General features: G+C 47.3%; 1 long non-coding RNA gene across 4 annotated transcripts; it reads left to right on the top strand.

The window, feature by feature from the left end:
- Window positions 1-40: 40 nt before the first annotated feature.
- On the top strand, window positions 41-14,771 carry LOC108349475 (uncharacterized). 4 transcript variants are annotated; one of them, XR_005499696.2, is made up of 5 exons: window positions 272-504; window positions 995-1,061; window positions 1,945-2,013; window positions 2,493-7,392; window positions 7,708-14,771. It is a non-coding gene; the product is annotated as an uncharacterized LOC108349475 (long non-coding RNA). The 4 variants fall into 4 exon arrangements; XR_001836153.3 differs by having other exon boundaries at window positions 371-504; window positions 995-2,013; XR_005499698.2 differs by lacking the exon at window positions 272-504 and adding an exon at window positions 41-179 and having other exon boundaries at window positions 995-7,392.
- Window positions 14,772-17,226: the final 2,455 nt, after the last annotated feature.

Below are 17,226 nucleotides of genomic sequence, written 5' to 3'. Positions count from 1 at the left end.
GTGCTACTTAAGCCATCTGCCATCTGCATTCATCGTCTATCAGAGGAAGCCAGGGGGGCCTGCCAAGACAATGGTGTAGAACCGTAGTCCTATGTTTCTCTCCAAGACAAATTACAGCCTTGGGGAGAAAGTTCTGAAAACCTAGAAGAGGAATTAATTGGGAGTTCCAGGAAGAAAAGGTGGGAGACAATATAACTGTTGATAAGCAAGATAGGATGCTGCCTAGCCCATCCCATGTGAGCCGACCTCAGGAGTCCCTAAGGGTACACAAAATAAAGCTATGTGGGACAGCATGAGGCCTGGCATCAAGAATCATGAAGTGGCATCAAGTTAAAAGTTATACAGGATGAGTGCTTGCAGGGATGCAGGGCAGAGGTGCAGGCTCCGTTGGTCCAGCGGTGCACAGTGTATGCTTGGAAGACGGAGACAAGCGCTATAAACTTTTCTGTATGAAAAGGATACAAGATGTTGTGGCGGTTTTTAATGACCCTTCTATTCAAACGAGTAAGAATAAAACAGCCCCACATTGGTATATTAAATAAATATTGTAGGGAGTTCCTATTGTCCATAGTGTGAAGCCTGTCCTTCTTACCACAGCTTTGGAGGCCCTCTGGGTCCTGGCCCTTCCGTGCTTATGTCTTTGCCTTAAATGTCCTCAGTTCTCTTCAGTCCCATATTTCACTATTAAGCCCTAAAAATATTCCTTTCCCTTCTCCTAGAGCATTCTGCCCCTCCAACCTTTACCCATTGTTGACCTTACTGATTCCTGGGCTTGTATTTTGTTTTTGTCTTTAAATCACCCAATGGTTTACCAGGCTGGCTCCCCATGTCGTGTGGTTTCTACTTTTCTGACAGTTGTACTGGAATTTACCAAGAAAATCGGGCTTGAGTGCCTGGCCCAAGAAGGGCTTTAAACAGCTGTTTGTTCACTGAACTTGTTTCATAAATCATAAATAGATATTTGAAATATTACCTATTTTATTATCTCTTTCAGAACCATTCTCTTCTAAGCAATGGATGAACAGTATAGTAAAGGAGTTGTGAAAAAAATGCATCTCAAGGTGGGCATTGTTTCCTTACTTCTCGGGATGACAAGTCATAGGACTTTCGAGTATGCAGATGTGGCAGGTGAATAGACTCTTCCTCTAGCATGGCCTTTGACCTTGCAGTAAGTCTGATACGGAGGCATGTTTTCTAACTCTCACATCTAAGCCAACCGCAGAAGCTAACCAGGCCAAGAGAACAGAGAGGAGAGAGCCACAGGCTTGGCTCTGCCTGCTTGCTTCGTCCTTGTTCAGCAAGGCACTTGCTAGAGAAACCCCTTTCTCAGCTTTTTTCCATGGTAAATGACTGCCACAATGTGATCTCATCTCAGTGAAAGGAAGAAACAAAGTTACCGTGAGCGGTTTTATTCCCCAGCACGGTTCAGATACAAAGTAAGCATCGTCTGATGTGGAATTAGGTCAGCCCTTCCCATAAGCTCCATAGGGAAAGTAAATGAGTAACAACCTTTTTAGTCACTCTTCTACCCATCTGGCTCCCCTCCCCCTTCCTCTCCTTTCTACCTCTTCCTTCCTCCCCTTTCCTTTCCCCTTCCCTTTCTTTCCTTCACAAACAATTCCAATCCAAACATCCATTCAGACATCGCATAAGCAAGGTCTTTGTCCTCTGGGTGGTTGGAGTTCCAGAGGGCAGAAATGTCTAGAATCAGGTGCTGCAGTGTAAACCCCTAAAGAGCCCTTATCCAGGAGAATGTTTGAGCCTGAGTCAGGAAAGCAAAACACACTTCACCCCCACACAACCACCACCCCTAGAGGTGCAGCCTGGTGCGAGGTGACTGGTTGGTTAAGGAGGGTCAAGAGAAACAGTCTCTGGTAATCTTCCTTCTGGAAGAGGCTAGAGAGAGGGACTGAAGCTCTGCCCATTCTACTCTTTCCGCTGTAGAACTCTGAAGCATTTGAGAACTATTACTCAAGAGCTATCATTCGAGTTTAGGAAGCTATGTGGGTTAAGGTAAAAGGAACATTCTGTTCTTAATTTTATTGAAAAGTTTGTTAGCTTGCTTTGTAAACCCATACTATGTGGGCGTTTCTTCTCTTTTAGGGTCCTGGGGTCTCTTGTTTTCCACTTTATTCTTCCAAAAAAGAGAGAAAAGGCAGAGAGTTGTGTGCTGCTGCTCACGCCTGTAAATTCCATACTTGGGAGTGGGAGGCAGGAGGAATCTGAGTTCAAAACAAGCCTAAGCTGCATTACGAGACCTTGTCTAAATTAAATAGCTCCTGGGCTCTTCACCCCATAGCTATGAATCGCGGACGAGTGTTTTATAAAGCAGTTGGCAGGGAATAATTCAGGTGTAGGAGAAACATGTGCTAGGCAGTCCTTTGAGAGCCACATGTCACAAGTAGAGAAAGCCAGACCTGTGTAATGTGACATCCTGCCCACATAGTGCCCCTGCCTTTGCTCTGTGTAAACTGTCTCTCACTGCTCCTCAGGGTCCGATCATCCATGAGACTGAATCTACCCTAATAAAAGACAAAGCCAAGCCTCAAAGTCAACTTATTCAAAGCTCATCTTTTCAAAATGGCTACAGTTTGTATTTTTCTGAAAACTGAATTTAAAGCCACGCTTTTCGCCTTCTCTTCCTCCTTCTCTTCTTCCGTTCTCCTCTCATTTATAGAGCACGGTTCTCAGATAGAGTTAATAAGACTGTGTGCGTGCATGCATGCGTGCCTGCGTGCCTGCCTGCGTGCGTGCGTGGCATGGGGTGAGATTCTACTAAGAGGTTGCTCTAGAGAGAAACCAGGCTAGTTTATGCACTTAGTTTTTGTTTTGTTTTGCTTTTGCTTGTCAAATCCATCTCCAAGAAAGCTTGCAAGTTCAGATAAAACCAAATTCAAAAGGAGAGCGATGAAAGGGTTTTTATTTGACTTTTTGGAGCAAAGTTGAGGGAAAGTGTCCATAGACTTCAGTTTAAATTGAGAGACAGGCAGGGGAGAAAGGAGGTGAGAGCAGAAAGAAGGATGGAGACAGAAAAAGAGGGGGTAAGAAATGTTAGTGCACACCCAGGCAATGAGTGTGAGCGACCCTCTCTAGAGAGCAAGACACCAGAATCTTAAAATATGAACCATGACTGGTGAGATGGCTCAGTGGGTAGAGCTGCTTGCTGCCTCGCCTGGAGATCTATCTGAGTTTGATTCCTGGACCCCACATGATGGGAAGAAAGAATTCCTGAAAATTGTCCTCAGATTATCCCATTCAACCTGTGGCATGGGCTCTCTGGAACACACACACACACACACACACACACACACACACACACACACACACAGAGGGGTGGGGAGGGAGAGGGAGAGAGGGACAGAGTGTAAAAATCAAAGAGAAAACAAGCAAACAACAAAAATCAGGTGAGGAGGGACTCAATAATTATTACATTTTTAAAATGCTCAGAAGATCAAATGTTTCAGAGTGGGAAGGGCCCAATGAGTGTCCTTGACAATTCGATAAGATACTTGGAAAAACTGAAACCAGCATATCTTAAAAAAAAAAAACAAAAAACAAAAAACGAAACAGTTTCTCCCGTGACTAAGACATGACTCTTCAAAACAACAAAGTAAATGAGTAAGAAAGAACCCAGGGATGGAGGATCCACACTCAGAAAGAAAAACGGAATCACTACACAGGGTCTACGGGATAGACTCAGAGGGGAGCTGTCTTGGTCAGAGCCGGTGAAGGGGCCACAGGAGAGACTGCTTCACACAGGCCCCCCCATGCTGCCGAATGTGTAACGTGTAACAATGTGTAACCTGTAACAATGTGTAACGTGTAACAATGTGTAACTTGGAGGTAAAGACAAAGAGGCAGAAGGGGTTGAGTATCAGTGATGAAGTATGTGGAAAAGCAGGAGGGGGGAAAAAAGCAGTGCTCCTGTCCAGAAAAAAAAGATAGTTGTGCAATAATGAAGCCACCGTGTGAATGATATTTACACAGTCACTGTAGTACAAATACCAGTTACTGATTTACATAAAATTATGACACACTCTATTGAGAGGATGGAGAAAATGAAGGGTGCAGGTTCCTTCCCGAAGGCTTGAGCGGATGATGGTCAGCACGGTGGTGGTTGTTTTAAAATTATGTTTCAGTCTTCCAAGGTGTGAGGTCGTAGACAGAATTCTTCAGTGATAGAAGCATGTATTTAGGGGTTGAGGTCAGTGGTAGAGCGCTTGCCTAGCGAGCACAAGGCCCTGGGTTCGGTCCCCAGCTCTGAAAAAAAGAAAAAAAGAAAAAGAGAAAAAAAAAAAGAAGCATGCATTTAGGAATACAGAAAGGAGTGCTGGAGAGTCAGCTCAAAATGATTTCAAGGTGTTCTTCTGAGGAACAAAACGGGGAGGAAAGTGGGGTGCTTCTATGTCCAAAACAAGCCTAATGAAACTATTTCACCTTCAAAGTTATATACAGGTTTAACTTGGCCATAGCCCAAGAGCAGATATATCTGGATGTTTTGCAAATCTGTAGAGTGCTTACCTAGTATGCACAGAGCCTGAGGTTTGATCCCTGACTGAATAAAACCTAGGATGGAAACAGATGTCTGTAATCCCAACACTCAGAAGGTGGAGGAAGTTCAGGGCCAGCCTGGGCTATGTAAAACTGTATCTCAAGAAAAAGAACTGGAAGGAACTTTTTTGTTCTTTTCTCCTAATGTGAGCCAGCCGGCCTGGAAGTTGCCTTTAAACTCTCTGAATCCCTCTGCCTCTGCCTTCTGAGAGCTAACATCAAAGGTTTGCACCATCTTGGCTGCCAAGAGACTTTTAAGGTGAACAAAGTCCACTAGAAACCCATCCCTCAAGCTCTCAATCCCCCAACCTCCACCACCGACTCTCTCTATCAGGCCTCCCACAGCCAGGGCAGTGTTGAACTTTTTAAAATAGTGAAACATTCACATAACACGCAATGCATTTTATCAAATGTAGCCTTTAACTCTCCATCCTTCTGCCTTAGTCTCCTGAGTTTACGGTTGTGTGACACTCTGTGTGGAATCTCCCAAATCTTCACATTTCTTCAACTCCCACCCATCCACAGTGGCTACACCCTAGCACCCACACCAGGGGACCATAGGACACAGGACTGCGTGACTCTGGGACCTGTGTTTCCAGGATTATTGCAGAAGGCTTCATCACCAGCTGTACTTCTTTGTCACTTGATGCTTTCTCCCTGGGGCCACAAGTATCAAAACTAGGTGGATTCCATCCTCTTTTGCCTTCTCAACTCCAAGTCCTTGACTTTCTCCCAGGTTCCTTCCTCTGGGAACTCCATCTCACAAGGACCTTATCTGCCCGCCTAAAGTGGGACTCACAGCAGCCAAGGCATTAACACTCGGACAGACGGATGATGGGTTCTTAGCCCTCCATCTCCTTCCAGTTCCTTCTGTTAATGCAGGGAGGGCCATGAGTAACCCCGAGCTCCAGGCCAGCCTGGTCTACATAGCGACTTCCAGGTTTGCCAAATCTACAGTTTTTATTTCAAAAACAAGTTGGGGAGTGGGGCAACCCCGAGAAAGGGAGTTGGCTAGTGAGCTGAGGGAAAGCATGGACTCAGAAAGCTTCAGGCCACAGTACTCGTGACTCCTCGAAGGATATTTACCCAGCACTCTACTTCAGCATGCTCTGTTTGCTGTATGAAGTACAGGTAAGAATGGCTTCTTGCAGTCTTTCTGTCAATTGGCATGTGCCCTAGGCCCTGGGTTTTCATATTCTTTACAATAAGAATCCATTAGTCTTGCCCAATCTTCCCCTCTCTCTCCCCCTCTACATAGCCCTGTAGCCCTGACTGTCCTGGAACTCACTACGGAGATCTGACTGGTCCACAATTCAGAGTCTCCTGCCTCTGCCTCCCAAGTGCTGGGATTAAAAGCATTACATCACCACACCCAGCTCTTACCTGTATTTTCAAGCCATCTTTTATTCATGCAGGGTTTCCGCAATGTGGTGTTTTTGGTTCACTGGGTTAGGAAAATGCTCCAAAAATATTAGCGTATTTCATTTTACAAGATTAAAAAAATGTTCATTAACATCACCACTGATTTTATCAGACAAGCCTTAAATTATTGGGAAGCTGTCAAACTGTGCCATATGCAAGGTTCCCAAACGTCTAATAGTTGCCTCAAGAATTATTATGCCATTGTCATACATTGTTTCCTTGAAATAATAGCTTTACCTTACCAATATCTGAGAAAGTCTGCCCAATACTGAAGTGATTAACAATAGATTGATCATCACACTTTGAAATAAAAAATAAAGAGCCAGTGTGGTGGCACCCACCCTTAATCCCAGAATTTAGGAGGCAGAGGCTGGCGAATCTCTGAGTTCGAGGCCAGCTTGGTCTCCATCGAGTGTCTTAAAAAATAAAATAAAGTTCCACGTAAAAAAAGTTAATTCGTTTCATAAAATTAGCAGGAGTGCGGCTCCTGGAAACACTTAGACTAAGCTCCGAGACTCATCTCCATGCCCCCCACCCCACGCAGATAACTGAGTGCAGTTAATTCTGCTCTGAAAGATCTCAGATGTCCTTTGACATTCCCACTAACACTGTTAATAAATGAAAATCCCACTCGCTCACAGGAGTTGTAACAAAGCCTGGCTCTGACCTTCCAGCCCTAATCTAGTCCTCTCTGCCCTGCCCTGGCCACCACAGTTAAGTTTCTGAAACATAGATTTTCCTGTCGGGCTGGAGTACATCTCATGACTCCTTATCACCGAGCAATCTAGACTCTGTGTGCCTGCCTGGCATTCACAGCCTCCCCTGCACATTCTCCTCTCCACACCCCTTCAGGCCCAGTGACACCAGCCTGAACCGTTTCTAATCGCTTTGCTTTGTTCTCTGTACCATTTTCCTTTATGGCGACATACTGTGGGGTCTTTCTTTGAATGGGAGCTCTGCCTCTTACGTGAGAGATACCTACAGGAAGCAGTAAGATCCCGCCCTGCTTAGCCAGGTCCCTCTACGAAAGAGGCAGTTGGGGACAGGAGCCCATACCCAAGGTCGCACGTGGGGCAGGGCTGGCTGTGTAGGGCCCACAACTCCGAGCTCCATCTCGTCAAAGAGGGAGACTTATAGAGGGGAGGGGGAGTTAGATCTCCAGGAAACTCTCCATCAACGCCACCTGGGATGATGTCTGCGAGGTGCGCGCGCATCCCCTGCTCCAGCAGAGCCAGGAGAGGGAAGAGGGCGGCGGGGAGAGGGAGGTGGGGGCTGGAGGGGGGGCAAAAGATGCTCCACAGCCGCCCCTTCCCCTCCCCCCTTTTTCCCCCCCGCAGCTAGGAGGCTGCAGGGGCGGCGCCTCCTGATTGGAGCCGGCACCCGCAGAGCCACAGCGCGGCTGCTGATTGGCTACGAGAGGTCAGGCGCTGTGGGCCGAGTGAACGCGAGTAACCCCGGGGGTGTGTGCTGACCGAGAGTAACCCCGAGGAGGGGCCGCCTTTCCCCAGGTCTCTGAAGGCGTCTGGGCCCCTAGGCCCGCCCACGGCAGAGAGGCAGAGGGAGGAGACGGACGTTAGGGACGTGCGCTCCTCGGAACTTAGGTTTCCACATCGATCTTCCTACTGCCCCAGCTTCCTTATGTGGGAGTTTAATAGGAAGTTTAGAGAGACCACAGAGGTGGTGGAGATAGTAGGAGTCACACAAATGACGGCAGTGTGTACCTTAATGATACAGGGTGTTGACAGCCTGCTCTACTGGAGAAAAGACAAGGCTGGATACTAGAGGCGGTTTCTTCACCTTCTGCCCCAGGAGCAAGAGGAATTCAGAAGATCTGTGGGGGACTTTGGAATAAATGAGGAGAAAAGGACCAGATGGCGGTGTGCATGGATACCCAAGGGGGACAGTCATTGGTAGTGGGGCTATAAAACGGTGCAGCCCCTGTGAAAGACAGTTCGATGTCCCACAAGAATAAAGGTTACCGTAGGAGCAATGAAATCCGCTCCTGGTTACACATAGAGGATACTGAGAACCGGTTCTTAAATATTTGCAAAGAAATACTTGTAGCAACACATTTCACACTTACTGAAAGGTGTACACCAACAAAAGGTACACTACAGCCCACCATCGATCAGCAGATCAATGGGAATGGGCTCTTGATAGACATCACGAAATGAATGGACAAAAAGTCATGCGGCTGCGTGACTCTGTTCCTGGGAAAGACCACCAATAGGCAAATCCTAGAGACAGAGCGTTAATTGTTGCCAGGCGTAAGGGAGCTGGGAGGAGCTGGAGTTGGGGGGAAAACCACTCTTGAATGAGAATGGGTTTTCCGTGGAGGTGATTTAAAATGGTTTAGAACCAAGGGTAACAATGGCACATTATTATGACTGTACTAAATGTCACAGCAGCGTTTGACTTAACGGCTAATTTTATGCTGTGAAAAGCCCTTCAGTGTAAGTGTGTGTATGTGTCAGAAATCACAGACTCTAGAAGAATCCTGCTGCTCTTCAAGTGTTTCTAAAAAAATGAGGAGGGTATGGAGCCCTGAGGAGTTCTGGGTCCCCCTCTGCCTTTCGCCTTCGTCTCTCTCCTCTCTTCTCCTGGTTGACAGGTCTTATAGCCGGGGACTGGTTACCGGCCCATCCCTGTGAGAGAAAACTGGAACCGAGTATGTAGCTCAGGGGTGGAGCCCTTGCCTAGAATAGCAAAGGTCCTTGCTTCAGTCTCTGCTCTCTCCCCTGCTCCCCAGAAGGAGAAAGCTGGCCTTGAGAAGCAAGCATTTCAAAGGATACCAGACTTGGGCTGGAAAAGCAGAGATGGAGTTCCTGCTTTTTCTGATATCAGGGTATGGCCTAAACCTTAGGCGTGACTGGATATTAAGATGGTCCTGTGGTCAGACTGAGTGGGGTTCCTGAAGAACAAAAGGAGCTTGTGCAGGAATGATTGTGTGAATTCCGCCTCCCACCATTCCCAGGCAGGAAGTAGGGCTGCTCCACTGGCTTCCTTTCTTGGTGTAACTGAGCACAACAGGCAGTTAATGGGTGTAACAAGATGCTCACTCCTCCACACAAGGAGGCAAAGCCGGGATTCTGGAGACACACTACTCTCTTGCTGTCTTTCTCCAGGGGAACTCACCTACATGGTGAACTAAAGTCAGTCAGTGACAGTATCTGCTGCTGATACAGCGGTGTCTCCTCTAGCTTGCCATGTGTCATCGGACTGGGCAAGTGTCATTGATGCATCATGGTGTCCTCCACCTGCTCAGAACATACATCTCCGAGTCTAAAGAAAGTTGTATTTAGAACCGTGCCTTGCCCTGCACCTCCTTTGCCAGTGAAACGCATTCTCTGGATTTCCCATCAGTTTCTCCAGTTAAAGCAGCTGCCTTTGGCATATTGTTAGTCTTTTTCTCCTTTGACCTTGAGATGGTGGGCCCCACGATACTGGGGTTTAGAGTACAGAGTGCTTCCTTTAACCAAAGCCACGGGTTTTGTCAGTACTTTCTTAATGTATTCGATATTGAATTAACAACAACAAAATACATAGAGTGCGCTGGTTTGTTTCAGATAGTTTAATTAGAACTGTTTCGTCTGTGAGTGTGTGCATGTGTGTGTGTGTGTGTGCGCGCGCGCGCGCGCGCGTGTGGACAAGAGCGTGCTCACACGCATAGTTAGAAAGCCAGGTCTTAAATGCTAAAGTAAACGTCACCATCAAATTACACCTCAGTGTGTTCAGCCTTTGATGAGATGACGGTTGTTTGGGATCCACCTTCAGAATAGTTCCGAGCCGTGATCTCATCCAGAGTGAGGCCAACCTCCAATTAGAAAGTGAAGCGAGCGGGCACAGCTTGTTCCAACAGCTCTTGGAAGGCAAGATGCGGGCCTGGAAGCCCGTGCAGGAATACAGAGGTTCCACGACTGTAAAGTCTGCCTGCGCTGGCTCGAGTAGACAATGCAAAAAAACAAATCAAAAGGGAACAAAACCTACCTTTCCCTGCTGCGGCCAGGGAGTACTGCCTAGTCTAGGAGCCTGGAGCCCATTACTGATCTGCTTCCTTCTCTCCTAAGGTCAACAGGCAACAGCATTTTAGGGGGTTCTTTGTTTCTTGGGGGCAGGCACTCTTGTATGCAGGAATTGACTCCCAGACCTGGGCTCTTAGGTAAGAACTCTCCTAGGCAGATGTCCTGCTTGTGGCTCTCAGCCTCTCCCAGGATCTCCACATGGAGTCTTTGTGATCCTATGATTCATGGAGTCCTAATGTTTCCTCAGGCAGTGCTGTCAGCTTGTGGAGTTTTTGATTTAAAGCCAGCAGACTCTGTTTCCTGCTGTCAGAGTTTAACCCCACATTACTCTTAGGAAGGGTAGGCTACTGGGGTGTGTGTGACTCAGCCTTTGAAGATTCTGCTTCCTTTTGATATTTAAAGGTGCAGGACTTGGATAGAGTGGTGGGCCAGAAGCAGGTCCCGGGAGACTATATCCAAGCCCCAAAGCTTCCCTAACAGTGTAGTCTGGTCAGTAGTGCAGCCTGCCACTTTTAACCCCAGCACTCGGGAGGCAGAGCCATGCGTTCGAGGCCAGCCTGGTCTATGGAGTGAGTTCCAGGACAGCTAGGGCTACACTAGAAAAACCCTGCCTGGAAAAACCCAAAGAAGGAAATAAAGAAAATAAGGAAGAAAGAAGGAAAGCAAGCAAGCACAAACATCAGTAAAACTAGCTTTAGAAATGCCAGCAAAGGAAAGGCTGGCAAACTTGTTCATATGCCCCACTGACTCATTTGAGTTATAAACCAGAGACTATAATTGGGATAATAGAAAACTCAGGGAAAGGCCTTGGTCATCTTTCATGACTCTTTTTGTTCAATATATCACTCTCAGCAGTCAGTTGCGTCATGAAACTCACTCTGGCATGCGTTGTTGACCCCCTATCGATTTACTTCAGTATCTCAAGTGCCAACTTTACAGGTGTGTCCCACCATGCCCAGCTGGGCGGTCTTTCAACGAATGTTTTACCGATGATGCGTCACAGAGAAACTGGGGCTCACGAAAGGACCCAGCCTCAAACTCCTTTCATCAGCACGCCCAGTCACTCACTCAGCAAGTTCTCAATCCCTGGACGCCTTTGTTCAAAAAACAAGAAACAGCCCGCAGACCTTGTTTCTTTTGTTTCTCTCTTTGGTATTTCCAAGACAGGGTTTCTTTGTGTAGCCCTGGCTGTCCTGGAAAGACCCAGTTTCTTATCTTAATTGTTCCATATCCTCCCCAGTAATAGAAAGAATGGGTAACCCAGCTCATTCTGTTTTCATCCAAGTTTCTTCAGCATCCCCTCTCAGAGATAAATGTGTGGGAACATTTCAGGACCCAGTCAAATATATCATTCTGTTAATCCCAAAGATGTGAGGAGGACCCCTGACCCAAATTATCATGGCAAAGTTAATTCAGGCAAGCAATTAATTAAAGCAACCTTTCTTATTTGTGTACATGGGCTGCTTTCCACCTAAGACAGGGTTGGAGAGCTCAGCCTTGGAGGGGAGGAAGACAAGGTTTTTATAGCTCAGGGATAGGAAGGCAGTTCCAGGACAGCCAGGGCTACACTAGAAAAACTCTGCCTGGAAAAACCAGTTTCCAAGTGGGGAAATTGGTGGGCAAAATAGTTGGGGTTACAGAAGTAGAACAAGCATAACAATACTTAGTCCTAAAGCCCTCCTGAAACATAGACACAGTTGCGAGGTAGTCATAACAACAGGCAGTCAGGACAAGGTAGTCATAGCAACGGACAGTCAGAGCAAGGAAGTCATAGCAACAGTCAGTCAGAGTAAGGTAGTCATAGCAACAGACAGTCACAACCAGGTAGTCATAGGTGGTCATACAACCTTTTGAAACAAAGGTAGGGTTGCAAGAGGGTTATTAAATTTTTGAAACTTGTGAAATCAAAAGGCGTGACTGCCATCCCTAGAACAGTCAGTACAGAACTGTTTGCAGTTATGGTTACAGGCAGGGCACAGCCCAATCCTTGAGAAACAGAGGTTTAAAACAGGAATGAACCTAGCCTTGTCTTCACTATAAGGTATTTTTCAAGCCAAAAATAGAGGCAGGCTGGTTCTTCAACTCACCTTAAATTTTGGGTTGCTCCAACACTACCTAGTAAAAAGCTCCCCCCCTCCCCTTTTAAGACAGGGTCTCACTATGTTAGGCCTGTCTGGTCTACAGTTTGCTGTGGAGACCAGGCTAGTTCCAAACTTACATACATTCACCCACCTCTGCCTCCTGGGGACTCTCATTCAAAGCATGAGCCACTGAACTTGGCTTGCTAAATCTTTTCAGATGCCTGGAAATGTTATCGATTGGTTATTACTGTGAGAGCAGCAACCAATACCATGAGTAGAGAAATGAAAAGGTGCTGGACGAATCGTCAAAACTCTGTTTCAGACAGTTCTGGACTCACCCAACCTGCAGGCTTCTGCTCCGTCAAACAAGAAATCCACTTGCTGTTAATGGGGAATAGGGACCTTGCCCACAGAGACCACATTCTCTACTAAGGAAATGCTTTTTCTTCATCCACTGTGTAGGTGAGATGGAAACTTGGTGTTGTGCCTGAGCACCCTACCCCCACCCCCCCTATCTCCACACTCTCGGGAGGGAAAGAAGGCTGTGTGGAGAGACTGTGAAAGCCGTTGCTAGTGGCTTATTCCAGCTCCAAGCCAATGTTGTATATGAATTCTACCCTGTAGGCTAGCTCTAACCCCTCATTCACCTGCTTTATAAGTTTTCTGCCTACTAAAGATCTCTTCTCTTTCTGCAGAGCAAACTGTGGGCTCTAGAAAATCAACTGGGCCTTCTCCAGAGATGGCCCCAGGCTCGAGACAACTCAAGGGACGAGTTACCAGGTTACCAGGAGAGACCTTTGCTTTTGAACTGCAGAAAGCTTTCTAGGTTTTGAAAAGTGGTGACAAGGAGCTGCAGTGAGGGAAAGGGTAGACGAGGGTGGCAGAAAGGGAAACAAAGAGGGCGGAAATGGAAGACAGAGAAGGGAGGAAGATCTGTGTGAGCATCAGAAAGGTCGGCGTGACCTTCCGGTACTGAGCCTTTCTTTTCTTTTCTGAACCGGAGCAGGGTAAGCCAGTCATCTTTAGCATCCTGGAACAGTAAGCTTCTGACCACATAATTTTTGGAATGGGGACCAAGATGACTCTAAACTCAGCCCTTCTTGTAGCCTCCATCTCTGGTTCTTTTAATCCTTGCTAAGATGGGAGGCTTTGCACACCCTTCTGTTCATTAGCTAGGCCAAGGGCAACCATGCTGTCTCAGTCGGTGAAGAACGTGGTGAAGTTGATGTGCCAGCGGTACTCACTGACAGAGTAGTCATAGGGGAAGGCGTGCTGGTAGCTGTGGAAGCCCTCGCCTGCAACAGAAGCGAGGAGAGCGGTTAGGGCGCTCAGCGATTGCTGCTTGTTGCTGTTTTGCACATGTCTACCCTATCACGTACCCCAAACCATGGGAAATCCTGATGTTGGTGAGTGAATGGATAGACACAGTATTTTCCACTCTAAGGTAATAAGTTGCTATCCTAAGACCCTTACACAGGGTTTCCAGAAACCCTGGTCACCATGGTCTTACGAGAAGAAAGTTTCTATCAAGTGCAAAGGTGTAAAGAAGAGTTTGGTTCTCCTAGGAAAAGCCATAACACTGGCAGAATGGAATTATGGGTATAACTCAGAGATTGGCCAGCTTCTGCCTCCCAAGGAGGTGTGTACCACCGATGCCCAGTTTAGGGTCTGGTTCTTACAAAAACGAGTAAGAAACACATCTTTTTGCACAACACTAGTGAGTGTTCCCCATAAGGATAAGAAGTTCCAAGAGAATACAGTATCAGCAAGGAGTTAGATGAACAGAGGTCTGGCCAGAAGATTCCCTTCAGCCACTACTGGTTCACAATGGACTGCTCTGACCCTTTAATAGGGGGAAGGGGATCCATGTGTGCTATGGATGTGACACAAGTGATCTACTGTGCATGGAGCCCTGGGTTCCATACCTAGCGTAGTATAAAATGGTCATTGTCCACACCTCTAATCCAAGCACACAGGAGGTAGAGGCAAAAAGCCCAGCTCTGGGTGGCCTTCAGGTACATAGTTGAGTTAGAAGCCAGCCTGGAGTACAGAAGAGCCTGTCACCAAAAGCAGAACAATCACACACCTAGAACCACTCTCATGAGTCTCAGAAATTCCCACTGGCCTCCACAGTTCAAAGTGAGCTTTTCTCTCTGACCGAAAGGTAAACAAAGTTGTTCTTGACCCAGCACAGTTGGCTAAATGTGGAAGCTTCACGCTAGTTTGCCAGTTCTTGGCAGTATTCCTCTTCCTGAACCTACTCCAACGCCAACAATGCTCGGTGCTCATCAGGGTTAGGGTAATGGACAGGTAAGAAGAGTAGGTAGTTGAAGAAAAACACCCCCAGCTAGAGTGGCAAACATAAATCAATACGGAAGAGAAAGAAGTCTTACCAAGGAAACGACTCTAGCCAGGACTTCTCAAGGTTTCAGCACCTGGTTTTCCATAATCCGTGCTGTGTGATGTAAGAACATGCAAAATGGGGGAAGGTGCCAGGAACTAGAAGGGAGAGTCATTAGACATGATGGAAATTCTTTCAGAGTGGCATGCTTGAAGTACGTCATAATTATTTCTCCAATACTCTATAAAGCATAGACCAGTATGACACGCTACGGCTGACTCTACGTTTCTATTTATTCACCTCCTTTCCAAAACAAAGCAGCATCTCACATGACCAGAGAAAGGCAAATTAAAGGGCTAATTAACGCAAAGAGCGTTCGATGATTGTTTGGGCTTCAGACATGCTGCCTGACTCTATGGGTTTCCCAAGATGACGGCCTCTAGTCCAGCTCAACTGCATAAAGTCCCTGATTCTCCGTCTCCAAAAGAGGGGTGGTGGGGCTGCCCTCTTGTACATTTGTCTCTGAAGTTTACACAGAAAAGCAACTTGAAATTCTAGAGCACAGGCATAGCCTCTCTGCTTCATGAGGTTGGGTGGAGGAAGGAGGGTGGAGGGAGCATGGAAGAGGGAGGAGGGAGCTCAGGAGAGAGGAGGGAGGAGGGAGGAGGGAGGAGGGAAGGGGGAGGAGGGAGGAGGGTCAGTTTTTCAAACAAAAGATGTGGGAGTAGGTCCTAATGCATTTACCAAGCCTGAGCACAGAGGGTATAAGATAGATGGCCTTGGGTCTTACAGTGTTGCTGTGTTGTTAAAGAGGTAGGGACCACAATCCTGATTCTGTCACTATGGAAAATCACCCAGCCCAGTGACAAGGCCAGCACGGAACTCATGATCCTGACTATATTGTCAAAGGCCCTCATGGCTGCCTGGGCTCTTCCTGTAACTTCAAATATGAACCTCTACGCTAACTATATAAGGACAGGAAACTGCCAGGAAGCACCAGTTAATTACCTGGAATGCCCCAGCAATGGCCATGATGAGGAAGAGCCACGGGGGTGGCTGCATTTTGTAAGTTTGAGGTCTGCATGGTCAGTGGGCTATGGAGGCATTGTTCACACAGTTCAAATAGCAGAAAATGCTGTAAGACATTTAGGTATAGCAGGCAGGACATAGGATACAATAGGCAGGACATAGGGCATGGCAGGCAGGACATAGGACACTGTAAGCAGGACATAGGATGTAACCGGCAAGACATAGGGTATAGCAGGCAGGCTCCATTGTGGGAAGGCTGTTAGGAATACTCTCCTGTTGCCAGGGTGTCTTCTTTATCTTTGAGATGAAGATCTGCTTTTTCCCTACACTGGAGGGATGCAGGATCCCGAGTGTCCTGATTTCTTCCCACTTGAAGCCATAGTACAAACTCTAAAGTGCCCTTGGACTCGCCTGCAAACAATAGACCTTCAGAAGCTGCAGAATTCACTTGAAGTTGGAGACATCAGACTGTACAAGCTTCCCTGTGTTCCTCACAAGCAGAGACACGTTTCTCAAACAGCCTTCTCCCCTCCCTATTCTTGCCTCCTGAAAGGTGGTGCCTCCCGTTCTTTTTACCGGATCCTCACGAGAGCCACAGAGACAGCATTTAAACAAGGAAACTCTGGCTACATTTCCGTCTGAGCTGGGACAAAGCCCACGGTGATTTGCTACCTCTGGCCATGTTTAGATTGACAGCAACCCACAGACAGGATCTGACTTAAGCTTGCTGGGAAAAATCTCAGTGGGGCTTGTGTCCTGCAGCTCCAGGAGGAAGGCTTTAGAGCAAAGTGGAAGCCCTCTGCTGAGCTCTAGAAAACCATCAACAGTAGTTTCATACTGTAGAGTGCAGTGTCCTCAGAATAAAGTAGTATGTTGTCCTTATGGACACTGGAACCAGAATCCATTCACTCTGGTGTCTGTTCCAACCACAGCTCTCAGGTGATATTGCAGGTCACTTAGATTTGTTCCCTACCCCAAAGAATGGGTTGCTAGTGTCCACACTGGGAGTAAAGCAGTATTTCATATCATTGTCCCCAGAAGGCATTGGAGAGGGCTCTGCCCTCAGTCTGAAGATTGCTTCAGTTCTGCCCTCCAGGATCTTCTCAACGGCTGCAAAATGCAAGGGCCAAACCCCTCTCAAACTGGAGGTCTGGCAAATACTGGACCTAGACAACATAACCACTTGTCAGTTTGGCATTCTTCCTTGTGATATAACAAGAAGAGGCTCTAGTGTAAGGGTTGGGGGAGGTGAGGATAGCCAAACTGTACCAGATGCCCTTCATGTTCCACCACAGAGATCTGGAACTCGCATCTCTTGATTGCCATTTCCCTCAGCCTAGCTGCCCACCAAATGGCGCAGGTACAGAAGTGTGCCATGGTCACCATGCTGCCTCTGGGTGCCAACATCATCTCTAAAGTTGCATCACAGACGCATCAACAGAACACCAGGGGGTAGCGGGCACAGCCCTGGGCCTCTGGCACCTGGGGTTCACCAAGCACAGGCAGCCTGGTCGGTCCTGGGACTGAGACCTACAGGAAGGAGCTGCAGGGAGATGAAGCCACGTGCAGAGATCTCTGTCCTTGGAAGGAATGGAAGGTTATCCACAGTCCACTCCTCACAGCCTCTGGGCTCTCAGAGGAACTAAGGAACACAGTTGTGTGCCTCTCCATCCACCACAGCCGAGCAAAGGATCAGGCTGCCTGCATCTGGCCTGTCCCACCAGGGTTCTTTGTGGCAATGATAAAAATGATTGAACCAAAACAAAGTGACTTCTCTACT

This window comes from Rattus norvegicus, chromosome 1, assembly GCF_036323735.1.
Source record: "Rattus norvegicus strain BN/NHsdMcwi chromosome 1, GRCr8, whole genome shotgun sequence".
Taxonomy (NCBI): domain Eukaryota; kingdom Metazoa; phylum Chordata; class Mammalia; order Rodentia; family Muridae; genus Rattus; species Rattus norvegicus.
Note: the sequence above shows the minus strand (reverse complement) of the source record. Positions and strands in the feature narration are given on the sequence as shown.